The sequence below is a fragment of the Pteropus alecto genome, unplaced genomic scaffold (assembly GCF_000325575.1).
Source record: "Pteropus alecto unplaced genomic scaffold, ASM32557v1 scaffold195, whole genome shotgun sequence".
NCBI lineage: Eukaryota > Metazoa > Chordata > Mammalia > Chiroptera > Pteropodidae > Pteropus > Pteropus alecto.
Genome location: NW_006438073.1, coordinates 153,096 through 168,723, shown reverse-complemented (window position 1 = coordinate 168,723; position 15,628 = coordinate 153,096). Strand labels below are relative to the sequence as shown.

The 15,628-nt window shown below is 37.7% G+C and overlaps 1 protein-coding gene across 3 annotated transcripts in view; it reads left to right on the top strand.

Annotated features, from left to right (window-relative positions):
• Nucleotides 1-15,628, top strand: part of RGS17 (regulator of G protein signaling 17) — an 81,351-nt gene that overhangs the window by 1,295 nt on the left and 64,428 nt on the right. The gene's annotated exons all lie outside the window — the stretch shown is intronic.

The following is a 15,628-nucleotide window of genomic DNA, read 5'->3' as shown; positions in this document are numbered from 1 at the left end:
GCGGCTCGGCGAGAGTCCTGTGCGCCCTGGGAACCCTCGGTTTGGTCCCCAGCGGAGAGCGGGGCGCCTCCGGGGACCGGGATGAGAGGGCTGGGCGGAGGGCGACGGAGACCCTGCGGGGGCGCGAGGTCCTGCGGGATTTTTCTGGTTGGTTGTTAGAAAATCGAATGTGAAATTAACAGTGTCCAATCATCCGATCGATCACCTCGGGTGCTCTTTTTTTCTTTCTTTACCTTTGGGGAAATGCACAATTCAGGTGGGGACGGTGTAAAAACTGGATTGCCAAAAACGCATACCTTGAGCATCTGAGGTGTCTGTGTGTCAGGGGGGTGGTGGGGGTCTCTTTTGTTCCTTCCCCTCTTAGTCGAAGGAAAAGGAGTTCGTTTGTGCAGGGCTTGGGGTAGAGTCACAGCCACCGAGGGGGCGAGGAGCAGGAACGCCCACCCAACCCCTAGCCGCTGCCGGGGTGGGTGTACCCGAGACTCCCTTCCTGTGGGTGATGATGATTCTTTTCATTATCGATGGAATCACAGTTTAATAGCTGCCTCCTCGGTAGCCTCCCTCTTCCTCGCCTCTCCTTGTGCTGCGGCAGAGGCTGGGTGCAGGCACTCGGCGGTTGCCTCCCCTTGCTACCTTCCTGTCTCCGTGAAAAATGTCGGAGGACTGAAGGATGGCGGAGGGACAGAGCTGGCCTCGGAAGCCGCGGATGCGGAGATGCTCCTCGCGAGCGGGAGGCTGCTGGCAGCGCGTCCGGGGCAGCCCGCGCCATCCTCAAGAGTCACCCAGCTGGTGGAAACAGAGCAGGGGTCTCCCGGCCAAAAAGATGCCCGCCATGCGGGGACCCGCCCTGCGCCCTCCGCCTCCATCCGGAGCCCGGACACTGGCTCACCTGGGACAATCTTAGTCTCTCTGGCGAGGCTGCCCTTGGCTCTTGGCATAGTTTTCCTAACCTCCCTGACCCTTTGATAAATGTTTCCTTCTTTAAGAGTCACTGGAAGGTTTGTCTAGAGAACTTTGAAAGCTTCCCATAGCTGTTTCATTTTTTTAAAAATTGTTTTACAGCGAGGTTATTTCCATCATGGGATGGCTATCGCAAATAATAAAGAGAAATCTTATAGTTTGGTTCCTATTTAGAATAAGCATTTCTAAGACTGGCTGTCATCTGCATTTCCGGCGTTCATACATACTGGTGTTCCGGGTGATGAACCCTTCTGAAAATCATATAATTGGAGAAATGAGAAACAATTTTTCCTCTTGTAATGGAAAATAAGGTTTTCCTCCTGGTTTCATAGCTGCTAGGCACTATGTGTATTAAATAATTTTGAAAACTGTGAAACACTATAATTAAATTTTATTTGTTTCTAAAGTCCTTTGTAGTAATAGTAGCAGGTATCCATGAAATGTACATTATAGCACTAATATCTAATGAAAAGGTGGTTTGTGCTCATTAATTCAAAGGAATGAGCCGTTTGACCTCCTCTAGTTAAGTTACTGTCATCGAGCGATTTTTTCTGTTAGCATTAACTAAAACAGTAATTAATACACCAATGGGAGAGTAGACTTATCACTATTTTTATAATCTTAAAAACTGTATTTAGAGAAACCACGGGGAGTAGTTTATTTGCAAATTTTGGAGATGAGAAAACAAGTGTTTATTACTATAAAAACATTGGATGGGATCATTAAATAAGATGAATCTCCATGGCAGTGACACCTGATCTCAGAACCATGGGCTCTCATCCTTCATCCTGAATTTCTAGTCTGAAATATTATGAAAACCACTTGATTTACAGAACAAACAACATAAGGTGTTGTGCCAGTTTCTACCCTTTTTGATCTGGTTCCTTAGCTGTTCTTTGGTATTTTGTCGCCAAGAACGAAGTTAACGAGAAGTTATTTGCTGTTCCTGTTTAATTCTTAAGGCGTTCACCTTTTCCTTCTCAAATAAATAGCTCTTTGCTTTTAGGGTCCTAATTTATTTAATGATGTTGAAAGTATGTCATTATCATCTGTATAAGCTGAATAAAAGATAATAATAATAATAATAATAATAATAATAGAATAATAATAATAATAGAATAATAATAATAATATAACATCCCTTAACATTTCCTACCACTAGGTCCAGGGGGTTTGTAGAAAAGGGAATACACAGACACACACACACACACGCACACACACACACACACACCCTCTTCTTATCCATTTGACCATTTGACCTTATTGTGACAGCCAAATCTAAATCTGAATTGATAACAATTCTGGTTAACACATAGACTAGAGGGTAAGAAAGCATTCACCTACTAATCTACAGTTGTAGAAAAAATGGCCTTCGTGTTAGAAGTCAGTTTGCTGAAAGATATGGGCTCTTCTGGAAGAGTGGAAGGTGGGCATGGACAAAGAGATATGGAGCCAAGAGGGATGGAAATCCATCTAGTTGTATTTCTGCCGAGAGCTTTTTCCTATAGTCCAGCTCTGCTTACTTACCAGTAGAGATATCGCACCACCCGGAAGTGCGGATGAAAAGGCCACTGAACACCTAGTGGATGCGAATAACACTATGTGATGTTGAAAAGCATTTATTTCATAATTACTACAGTTAGCATTTAAGTGTGAATTCATTGTAGAGGCTTAAAATTGCGTGACATTTCCAGAGGGGTGTCTGGGGTCCTCAGAAATATTATAAATTCTTATCGAAAGCCTAAAAAATAAAGCATTCCTTTAATGTAGCCAGGACTTTCAGTGTGAGATGAATACATACTCTTACCCTCCCTGTCTCTTCCCATCTCCACTTACCCCTCAAAGACTTTCCTAATATCCAAAGAAAGTCATTTAGATTCCCGCCATTGTGCCAACACCTAGCACAATATATAGCAAAAGGCAGGGGTTAAATATTTCTTAAATGAATAAACTTTGCACAGTTGACATGGCTCACAAAAGTCTCCCATGATTTAGGATTACATTTTTTAAGAGTGCTCATAATTATTACCGAATACACTAGTTTAATAGACTAAAGGTCCTACGTCTTTTGAGGAAGCAGTTTTTAGAACTGTCGCTTTGTGAATATGCATATTTATAGTATAACATTACTATTATTGATTTTTATAAATATAACTTGTTTTTAACAAATTTATATGTGTTATAAATTGTAAAAGCACTATATGCTCATTTTAGTTCCCCTAGAACCGATAAAAATGTATAAAACAGAAAGTGTAAATTACCTGTGGGAAAGCATGGGTATGAGGAACATGAGCTTTGGATTAAGCCGACCTTTGCTTGTGTCCTGGTCCCTCCATTTCACCACAATCAGGTTACTTATCTGCTCTGAGCCTCAGTTTCCTCAGATATACAACAAGGATAAAGACCCACCTCCTAAGATGTCTGCAAGTAGAAATATAATGCAATGTATATAAAATGCTGAACATGCGCCTAGCACAGACTGAGCACTTATTATTACCCCACTGCCTAAAGAACTGCTTTTGAAAATACTGGAGAGTTTATCACCAGTTCATTTTCTATGCATAAATAGACTTTTTTTTTTTTTAAGAATGAGAACTTCAAACTTGCTTTTTAAAATATTAATATTACTTTGCTGATTTTCCCCAAGAAATTAAAATTGGTATTTTAATATAATTCAGTGACTGCAAGACAATTCACCTTATTGAGCTATTCTTTTATTTTTGGATGTTTATTTTATTTCCACTATTTTACTGTGTCAACCAATGTACATCCTTATGCCTGGCTTCTGACTGCATACCTGTATTGAAAGGAAATATGGAAGTCGATGGAGGTCTTAGGGCATTTACTGAAATTTTTTCATCATAATGAAATCAATTTTGTTGAATTCAAAAACCATGTCGGATTAAGATCATATCTAAGCTGTAGGTAAAATAAATATTTAAAAGGTGAGAATTTAACTTAGTCTCTTAATGAGTTCTGTATCTTTAGTGCGTCACATGATTTAGTGCTCTTGTTAACTCCTGATTTTGACTATCTGAGTTTACGACTTTTGATGGTTTTGGTTTCAAAAGCTTAAATATTTAGCATTGAAAATGCTATTAAAGTACCTTAGAGATTGAATTACTAGAAAGTGTAAAATTTTGTAATTATTGCTGGTTTCAGTTTATCAAATATGTAAAACTCTCCATTATTCAGAATCAATGAATCTGGAATTTATAATGATGGGAGGCCCCAACAGGAGAAGCAGTGAGTTGTGGTGGAACATAAAATCTCATTCAAATAGAACCGGACTTGAATTCTTGCTCTATTATTCACTATATGTGTAGGCCTTTTCATTAAATTATATAAATGCTTCATACTTGACATTCTAGCAAGAGTAATAAACATCTAAGATCTCTCAATTTCTTCAGCTTTGTATTTGAGGTTTTTAAAAAAATCTCTATCAATAAACATAATTTTATTATAGATAATGAATGTGTTTCACAAAGCAAATATTTACTTCCTTGTATTAGGTCACAGGCTTTTCACGGTACTGCTGATTGGCTATTGAAATACAAAGGTTATAATTCAAGAGCTATGGCATAACTATAAAACAGATACAACCCGAGAGAAAATATGACATAAATGAAACGAGCAGGTAAATGTTTATCTCATTTCCTCAATTATCTTGGGTCTTCCCAATGGTACAGTGAATTAAATCTAATGAAAACTTTTTTGTGAAAGTTGACGGTACTGTCTCTATATATTTCTACTCGCAATAAAAGGGATGGGCTCGTTTTGGTATAGTATGAAAGGCTATCTAATCTAGAGATTTTACGAGTCAAAGTTTGGTTCTAGGAATACCACCCCAACTCCCCATTTGTTTCCTGCAATTCTCCTACTTTTTCAGACTTCAATTAATCAAAATCGACAACTATTTGAAAATCTCCTATATATGCAAACTATGATTTAATATAGAAGATGTGAAAAAGCATATGGAAAATTGCCCTTAAAAGAAAGGGACTTGAGAAGCAGAGAATGAATTTGGCAGGAAGAGCCCGATTTTGGGATTCAAATAACCAGGGCTTTAGCCTTATTATTGTTGAACCTTGGTATTATTATCTGTAAAATTGAAGCCTCATTGTACATACCTCAAAATTGTGGAAGGATTCAATGAAATTTTGTCTATAAAAATACTTCATATATCATCAGTAACCGTGTAAGTGTTGTTAGGTACTGTACTCAATATAAATAATTTCAGTAAATCCAAGAAGCACTGTGTAGACGATAAGTGTTTGAAGGGGTTTTAAATTCTTGCCAGTATTTGTCCTAATTAATGGTTCTTATTAATGTTGAAGTTGCCCTCCCTTGTGTTTGGTGTGTTTTCCTTTCCTAACCAGCTTATTAACCAACCCGTTACAGAAACGTTCATTCATTCATAAACATTCTTGGCCACCTACTATCTGCCAGGCTCTGCGATAGGATTTTTGGATGCAAACAATTAAATATGGCCTCTTTCCACAAGGAGTTCGTTTATAAGCTTCTTTGACTTATTATTTTGCTTTTATCTAGTAAGCACTGGTCATTTTAAGTTTACAAGTCATAACTAAACATCATGTGGAAGTAGCATGCAAGGATCTCCTTAGCATTTAGCATTTTCAGGCTAATCGATCTCAAAATGTAAAGATTTCTACTCCTAACTGCTGAGCTGCTGAGCAGAAATGCATATTAGGAGAAGAGAAAATGGGAAGTGGCCATGCTGGCGGATGACTTAACAACCATCACCGCATCCAAAACAAAACACAAGAGCCTCAACCTTCTTGGTGAACCCAGCCCAACTCCCCATTCCCTCTCATTACAGTAAAAAATATATATACATTCATGTGTACTGTGCCTTTTCCCTCCTCCCTTACTTAAAGGGTACCCTGGGTGATCGTCGTAATATAATTTAAAGTATTTTAAAATGTTGGGGCAGGGGGTGAGCAAAGGGAGACAGTGATACTCCCACTCTTCCTCACGACCCACATTTCCCATGCAATAAAAATATTACAAAGTTTTCTCCCATTACTATTGCAGTTCCTTCTTTGATAATAACCTTTTTGTAATATGATAAATTGACCAGAAATCCAGAATACTCTTTTCAGATATATATTTTTTTATTTTAGAGAAAGAAAACAATTTTCAACACCTGCTTGTTGAAATCACTAGGGTGATCCCCAAATCTAGCAGATACTAGGTTTATCCTAATGTAGGAAGATTTGATATCATTTATAAGATCAGGATAAAGTCTTCAGTCCTTCCTAGCAAAGTGGTGTAAATATACAGTTAATTTGGCTCTATACAATAATGAAAGGCACTGACTTTATGAATGAATTAACTGGAAGGTAAGCTCAACTCTCATTTCAGCCACTAAATTTAACTTGTGTGTCATTAAACCTTTAGCTGGGCTGTTAATAAGTAACTGTACCTGCTAATTGGAGGTTTGAACCTATTTCTTTCTCAATTTATTTCTACTTGGAACCACCATACAGCATTTTACGTGTGACCTGTGAGTTTACTATGATCAAGACTCCCTAGATAAAAAGCAAAGGAAAAACTTATATCTCTTACGAGAGCACTAAACCATAGACATGCTGTAAAGCAAAATAATGACCTAAATAATTTATAAACTGTTATGACTAACTGAATGCTAAACTTTGAATTGGAGTATTAAATACTATAAGTTGGAGTATTAGATATTCCACTGTGAATCGGAGTATTATTTTTTCCCTACCTGCTGTGCTGGTGAAGCTTGACTTTTCCTTTTCTCTCTTTTTATTATTAGTATAAGTATTATTTCTAAATAGATAAACTGAAGAGGAAAGAGTATCAGTTCTTTTTGTATATCTAACACTTTACAGAAAATGGATGTTTATGTTATTTTATGTAATTTTAAGATGATAGTTACTTTTTTTTTTTTTTGCCTATAATTTAAGACATCAGAAACTCAAATGTTAAATCTGACAGAAAAAAAACCCTACTATTTTATTCTCTTTTAGTAGTCAGGAATAAACTGGCCTGATTGTCATACCTCTGCTAAATTATGAGTAAATAATGTTGGCAGTTTTCATTCACATTCTTAGAGCCCATGTTTTCTTTATCTGCTCATGTCTAGTAATCTGAATTTTTGCTGTTGAAGAAATATTTTAGACTATATTACCTTCAATAAATCCCATGTCTAATGACCCAGCTATATTTAAATAAATGATGGATGTAGCTGAAGAATATATTTACATATCATTTGTAATGTTGAAAACCAGGAGATAGAGAAATCCTGGCACGCTGCAATTGTCTCCGAAATTGAATAGTGAACAGTGTCTGAGTGTACGTGTGTCTTTCCCCTTTCTGTTCATGGTCAATAGCAAGAATCAACTAACCTGGTGCTTGTGTAATCATGGCCAAGCATTCAGAAGGAAGAGACATGTACTAAAATACAAGGGGAGCTAGCTACCAAGGAGGTCGGAAGGGAAGTCAAGTAACACACGGGCAGGCTGGGCTCGGGACACGAGACTATTACCTTAAAACTCATTATATCTTAAAGTAGAATATCATTCAGTCCGTTATATAACTGTGGTATTATGTAACCACTTCCAGTTTTCATGAATTCATGTGACCTAATCTTAAGAAGGTAATTTTTTCCCAGTAATTCAGTAATTTCATTGACTGAACATCTGAGTAATGCAAGTGGTGTTTCGTGAGGTAGAATTTCATTAAATAAATGTTAATTCCAGGAAGGAAAAGATGTGAAGCACTTTTCTTGATCGGACATAGATTATGGTAAATAGTTAAAAAATCTTATAGGCAATACCGAGATTCAATCACATTGATAAAAAAAATTGCTCCAAATTTTTTAAAAAATATATAACTACTCCTAAGTTAATCTAATGTAAAATCTATTTTATTTTCATGATTTAAACAGACCTCTACATTTTGCTTTAAAGCATCAGCAATGAATAAGTTCACATGCCAGGCTTTGCAGTATTGAGGGCAGTTCAATGACTTCATGTCTAAACTATTTATTAAGACTTTGGGGAGTGACATATACGTATGCTTGGAGAAGCTTGTCTGCTCATTGTCACTGAGATTATTTTTAAGGGCATGTGGATTTATGGCTTCATAGGATCACTAAGAGTAGTTACTCAGTGAAGCTGCTGATTATAACCAAAATCAGCGCTGGCACTCAGTGCACTGGCCTCTCACCACTGGCCCCAGGAGAGTTCGTCTGGCTAGATCTCAGGGAAGAAGAGAGTCATGTGCTTGAGAGCAGAGCTCGGAGGGTATGATCCTCCCCCCCGCCCCCCAAAAAAATTAAATAAGGGGCGGCAGACAGAAATAATAGAAAGGGAGAGTGGTGCATCTGTGAATACAGCCTGAATGAGTTTGATTTTCCAAGTGTTCGCATTAGATTTCCCAGTTTTCTTCAGGTTCAGCTAGTCATCAGTTTCACCTCTTTCATTTCTTGCCTTCTTATTCATAATTAATGCAACTAATTGGAATCTTACTCTGTAACTGAGAAAAGTAAAATTAAATAAGACATAGCCAAGGCTTTAAGAAGCCTAAAGACTAATTGAAGAAAGAAAATATGTTTGTAATTTGCTATTACTCATATATTCTAGGAGAGAAGTAAAAGGCTATGAGAACTCAGGAACTTCAGATAAATTTCAGATGGCCAGATCTGGCAACAGTTTCATAGAGCTTGTGACATTTTCCAAATTATTGAAAGAAAGGCATGCCAGCCTCAAAGATGATGTAAATAAAGAAGGGCACAGCACTAGGAAAATTCAAAAAGTACTTTGCGGCACAGTTTTCCAGAAGTATATAATACGTACAGGAAATCACGGGATGATAAGGCCAGAAAGGAGACAGATACTGGCATTAATATCAAAATGAAAAGCTAGAATTGTCCTTCATAGTCACAGAGCAGCATGGTGCTGTGTACGTAGAGATTGCAGGACGAGAGCAGAGCTTCCTCAAGTCTGTGTGGTAGGAAGGAAAAGGGAAGCAGGAACAAGATTTCAGTTGTCCAGGTGAGAGAAGGTACTGCCTGAACTGGGAACTGGCAAAAGGCCCAGCCTAAGGCAGTGGGGAAGATGGCATCATGAGAACATGTTCAACTCGGAGCCTTCAGGACTCGGTCACTAATGAGATTTAGAAGACGTAAAACGAGGCCTTCAAGCTTATAAGGAGGATTTGAGCCTGTGTGTCTGGGTAATACAGATGCTATTAAGACCTGAGAAACCAAACTGATGAAAAGGTTAAGGGAGAAATAAGCTGAGTTCAGTTTAGGAAGTAGTTTGACCTGTCCATCAGAGTTCTAGCAGGCTGTGGATTAAAAGCCTGGTTGATTCAGTAGGGAGCAACAGATATGGTCTTCGGCTAACTCACTAGAGGCACATCATATCTAGAAAGAAGTTGATGACAGTTCTGTTCTATTCTTTGTATTCAAATAACAACTGGAATGTTATTTGCATTTCTTTCCTTCTGGACATCATGGTTAGAAGTATGCAATACAGATGGTAAAGTTAACAAAAAATGGTAATTCATATGAAAAGCGATTGGAGAAAATTGTACTTCCTTCACCTTGAATTGAGTGGTTCCCCTAGAGAATGTAAACATTTGATCATTTGGAGAAGAGTCATGTATAATGATTAGACTAACTTTAAATTGCCGCAATGATATAATGGGCATAATAAAACCATATGGCAGCCTTGTGAGGCAATAATATAGACAATGCTTCTGGCACACATTTGGCATTTAGTGGACCTCAGCTCGTACTGTTTCTCCTAAGAACAGCATTAGAAGCAGTGGGCACGTGTCACAGAGACGGATTTTGCCATTCTATTGGACATAACTTTTAAACAGTCAACACTGGCTAGTTAGGTGGGCCGCCCTGAAAGGTGGAAAGTTTGCTGTCAAATGCTTGGTGGATAAACACTTGGCAGAGACGTTTTGGAGGATCTTTAAGGATTAGGAGGGTAAAGAATTTCAGGCCTCCTAACTGTGAGGTTCAAAGGGTTCTGGGGAATTTGGAATGCAAACTCAGGAGAGAGGCTGGGGCCAGAAATAAAATTTGAAAATCTTTTACTGAGAGGTGACAGTAGCAGGTAATTGCCAAAGGAAAAAGTGTAAAGAGCAGTGAAGCTTAGAATAGAATCCTAGACTATAACTGCATTGAATGGGCACGTGAGAAAAGAAGGAAACTAAAATACATATATACATACTTATATATGCTCATCCATGAGATGGTCAAAATGAAAAAAAAAGGTGTTAAGAAGAGACTGAAGATAACTATAGTATGCAGTAAAATCAAGGAAATGTTGTTTTTAACCAACTTTATTCATGTATACATTAATCTTCTAAAATATATTGGAGAAGAGAGACAGGTTTAAGGAAGAAGAGCAGCTGAGTTTTGTTTGTGGCAGAGAGAGTAAGAATAGCACCAAGGCGATCTGTTAGATTTCGCAATGAGGAAGTTATTCGTGATTGTCTGGAAAACACTTGTGATTAATGATTTATACGTCATCTATTTCCCAAAGGTTTGAGGCAGCTTAAATAAGAGCACTTTTCACACAGGGCAATGAAAATGAAACAAAAGAAAGATAAGAAACCATAAAGAGGAATAAATGGGGGGAGGGGTGAATGCGCCACAAAACATACATGTTGTAAAAGTAGCACTTCATTTTACCTCTGAGGTCCCAGCAGCCAAAATAAAAAGTTTACAGTACAAGTTGCCTATACCTCATTGATTAATGAAAGAAAACCGTTTTTCGGAAGAATTTTTATTCCTTGGCACTGAATTCTAAGGAATATGTACCTTGATTTTTAGATAAGGAACAGTGACATATTAGACAATGGGGCCAACAGTGATCCCGCTGAAGATGTAGGCTTGCTTTGAATTGCTTTTTCTTTTTTAAGCATTTGAAGGTCAGGTATGTAGTATTAAAATGAAGTCTGTAAAAGCCAGTAAGGCAGTGATAATTTCAGACTAGTTGAACACCTGAATCCTCCTGAGTTTGAAAATTCAGCATATAAGGCAGCCCAAAAGAGAGGAGGACATCCTAAATGGGAGATGCTGCTCTGTTAAATTATTTTATTTAGTATGTCTCCCTCTTCCTGCAAAGTAGAATGGACACTAGTACACCAGACAATGCCAGGAACAGAGTAGGTGCTCGGTATGTTGAAGGAATGAATGTTTTGTGTACGAGGAAGAACTCAGCTCCATAACGATGTGATAACTAAATGCATGGTGGTAGTAGTGAGAACAGAGTAAGTTCTCCCTAAAATGTTAGCTGAGAAGAAGCTGATGATTCTGATAATGACACATTTCATATTGAGAATTTTAAGAACATCGGGGTTTGGAAGAAGAGTATAGATTCTCTGTACATTTTTCCTTCCACTCACAAGAAGCAGGGGTACTAATGTGAATAGCAAATTTATGAATACTCATTGAGCAGGTTTCTAAGGGGTGGAGCCAACGTGAGACGAGAACAGAGGGCCCTACATTGTGACAAATTCCCTTTCCTCTCCCTTTGGATAAGATTGTTTAATATTACCCCCTTTAAATTTTGGAGAATAGTTTTCAAAAATATCTTATGCTATTTTAACAAAATAATGTTACAGAACTCTTTCAAAAAGTAATTAGCTATTAAGTGTAACTCCATTTATGATCCCTCTTGGCACCTAACAATAAAATTCCTACTGTGTTAAAATGCGTGTGTATGTGTGTGTGTGTGTATGTGTGTGTGTGTGTGTGTGTGTGTAGACAGTAAGAAATGCATCATTGCAAAATAAAATGTCTAAAATATAAATCAAAATTGCTGACAAATAGAAAAGCAGGAGGGCCAGTTGGGAGAAATGCATCAAAATTGTCTAAAATATAAATCAAATTGCTGACAAATTGAAATGCAGGGGAGCCAGTTGGAAGAAGACCTTTAGTATTGGACCGGAACCTGGAACCGGCTGGTGTGAGGCTGGAGCCAGAATAGTAGGTGAGCCAGAGAACACCTGAATGTAGACTACTTGTTTGAAAGAACTATGGAGAGGAGAGAACTAAATAGAGAGGTAATGGCAGTCTCAGGTGGATAGCAGAATGAAGAAGAAATTTCGTAAACATTTATTTTTGGTAGAGAGAACTACGTTTGTTGGCAGTGAATAGCAAAATTATCAATATAGAAGATTCAGGAAAAATGCCATGGAATTTCCCGGAGCATCAATTTTATTCATTCTTGAGAAATTTAAAATGTCAAAATGAAAACAAAGATTAGGGAAAAGCATATTATCATTCATTCATTCATTCACTTATTTAAGCTTAGAACTGGTACCTGGGAGAGATGTTAATTAATTAGGCCCTATTTGGGCTTTGCCTCCAGGGTTCCAGGGTACAAATGAGCAGTTCGGAGATTGTGGAATTTCCCCAAGGCAATGAGGGCAAGGTGTTTTAGAATCATAGAACAGAATAAGCTCAAAGGGCACCTTGAAACTATCTTAGAGTCCACAGAAATAATGGGTTCTTTTCCCCTTACCTTTTCATCCTTAATATTTTAACTCATAGCCAGAAGAAAGATGTCATGGGACAAATATTACAAATTGGTTTTTCTCTAATGACTTTACTGGAAGCATCCAAAATGACAAAAAGTATTTTCAGCAGAGAAGAAAATAATCTAGTTTGCCTTGTATGCTGAATGAGAAGTTTGGATCATAATATTAACTGTATGACTTAGTCAACAGACCAAATGTTTGTCTGTTAAAAGAAACAAGTAAACAAAAACTCTCCTAAATATAATTTGTAAAATTGTTCTGCCGGAGGATGTCCACTCTCGTAAGCTCTGCCTTTGTGTAATGAGCAAAAGCAAATGCTCATAGTCCCAAACAGGTCAGCACACGAGTTTAAAAAATGGAAATGAGCATCAAAAAGAGAAATAATCACCTCGCAACTCACTGGGAAAGCAATCTTCGGAATGCAATATGAAATAAGGTAGATTTTCATGGAGGCTCATTTTCTTATTTGAAGACAGAACAGTGAACTGTCATTCAAAATAAGGGACTAAACAGGAAATTGAAGTTCACATAATAAAAACGAAAGAAAGAGATCAGTATTTAACTGCAGATCTTGCAGACCACAAAGCAAAAACTAAATTCACAATCTGTGATGTTTTGTTGTTGTTCGTTTGTTTCTAATGTTCCACTGCATTTGGCTTTTATAGAAATAATCTGCGAATTACGAATAAATGATTTGGGGAAACACTGTTAAGTTAAAACGGATTTTTGCTGAATGACTGAGACAGAATTTGTGTGTATGGCTCATCATGTGAAATTTCTCTTTTAACAAATACTTATTGATTACCTACTATGTGCCAGGCACTGTTCCGGGAGATTCAGATTTATAAGAGTTAGAAACAAACAAAAATGGCCTGCTTCCACGAGGCATACATGTTTGACCCCTGATTTTTTAAATTGGTTCATAGAAGGAATCTTTTGTAAAGTATGTGGGGTCCTTCTTCAAGCAGGCTATTAAATATATATATAGCATCTGAAGTCCTGGGCACAAGGGGGAGAAATTAGCTCATTTTTCTTAGGCTAGAAATCTGACTTCCTTCCAGGAATTTCCCAAGATGAGAGCCTGTTTTAACTTCATCCCTTAGCTGTTGCATGCATTTGCCTGCCAGACTTTCTTCCTGGTGTTTTAGGCTCTGAAGTACATTTCTGAGAATTCAGAACATAATTAACTGAAGTAGGAGAATACTGAGATACATCAGAAAATTGAGATCACATTTAACCGAGGTAGAAAACCAAAAGGAATGTGTTCCTGAAATACATATTTAGGCAATAAGGTAGGAATGCAATTTTATTTTCTCTGAGCTCTTGGAAAAATTATGCATGGAAGCTGTATAATGTGCAGAGCTGGAATGGGAGTGAAATGAATAAAAATGAATAAAGCTGTAAAAGAGAAGAGGCAGAGGCAGCTTAAAATTACAAGAAAAGAAGGAAGAACGTGGTGCTTTTTTTTTTTTTTTTTGACAGGTGTTTAGCAGATTGCCCTCTAACTGACATGTGCTCAAAGTTTCCAATTATATTATAGAAGAAGCAGTATTTCCTGAAAGAATTCATTTGGAGCCATCCGAGCTCCCCTTTTACCTGTGATTTGTCTTGGTTCATAATGACACATCCAGAATCACAGGATGGCTTTGTTTTCAAGGATAGCACTGAAGCAAGAAATGATGAATTACTGAGAGCTGTTAGGAATTTGACTGTTGCCAAGGGGAAATGAAGGGGAGAAATCTGAGTGTATTTCAGGAAAATAAGTAATTGTAGATAATGCTCTAGTTTTTTTGTTTGTTTGTTTTTTGAGAAGACATTACAAGTAATCCACCATCACTTGTAATAATTTCAGACTAAAGAAGTAAAGTGATATTTTTACAGCCGAGACTTTTAACTATTAATTTTTAAAGATTATGTATTATTTGGATGGAGTTAGAATTTGGTTATCATAGTGCCTATTAGGATAGAAAATACAGTATATGTAGTTTACTTTGTACTTATAATTGTTTTATACAAACGGTATGAAAACTCCATTATGGAATTAATCAGTTTAATTAAAGGCTTAATGGTGAAATGGAATCAGTTTAAATAAAGTGCTAGACTTGTGTTAATCTTGTTTTACGACACTTCAAATATACCTATAATATTAGGTGTTTGGAGAGAGCATGGCACAGTAGTTACGAATACTAAACTACTAAAATGTCTCTTTAATCTTGATATAGGATTGAGGAGAACAGAGTTCTAGCTATAGCTATAAAGCTGCTTAGTGAATCCTGAATCCTAGCATGACAGAGGATTATAATATGTATATAATATCACCATCAGTATCATCAGGACGTTTATGATAACTACCACCAGTCATCTAGGCTTGCCGATCAACAGTGGACCTGGATGCCTTACAGAATGGTGAATTCTCTCTTTCTGAAATGAAGATTTCAGGTACAGACTCCATATCATTCGAGGACCAACCTCCTCATCCCCTTTCTTCCACCACCCTCCTCCTCACAAAGACCACTATACATACCTCCAGAAAATGGTTTCTATTCTGCCACTTCTATGCCTTTACTCGGAGTGTTTTCTGCCTGGAATGCCTGTATTTATTTCCCTTCCCTTTGTTTTCTAAATCCTGACCATCTTTTAGGTCTAAGATTAAAGTCTTAAGACCTTCAGGAATCTTTATCTGGCCCCTCCCTCCACTGAAACTGCCTGCCTCATAACATTGACACTTGGACTGTGTCTTCTTCACGAGCAAACTCTTTTCCCTCCCATATTCTTATCAGAGGGTGGCATCTACATAGTCACCCATGCAGGAGCACCAGCAGTCAACCTTGACCCCCTCTCACTCATACCCTGCTCATATCTAATCTATCCCTAACCTAGGCTTAGTCTACCTCTGGGGTACTTCTTATCTCTGCCCCATTTTTCTCTTTCTGCTCTCCCAGTTCACCATCGTCATCTTGCCTGGACTATGACAACAGCCTCCTTGCCTTCATTCTCACCCCACCCCACCTGTCCTTCACACTGATGCCAGAATGACCAAACATGTGACTCCGGATGCTGCCTTAGACTTAGAAAGCTTGCAGTGTCTCCCCATCACCCACGGATAAAATCT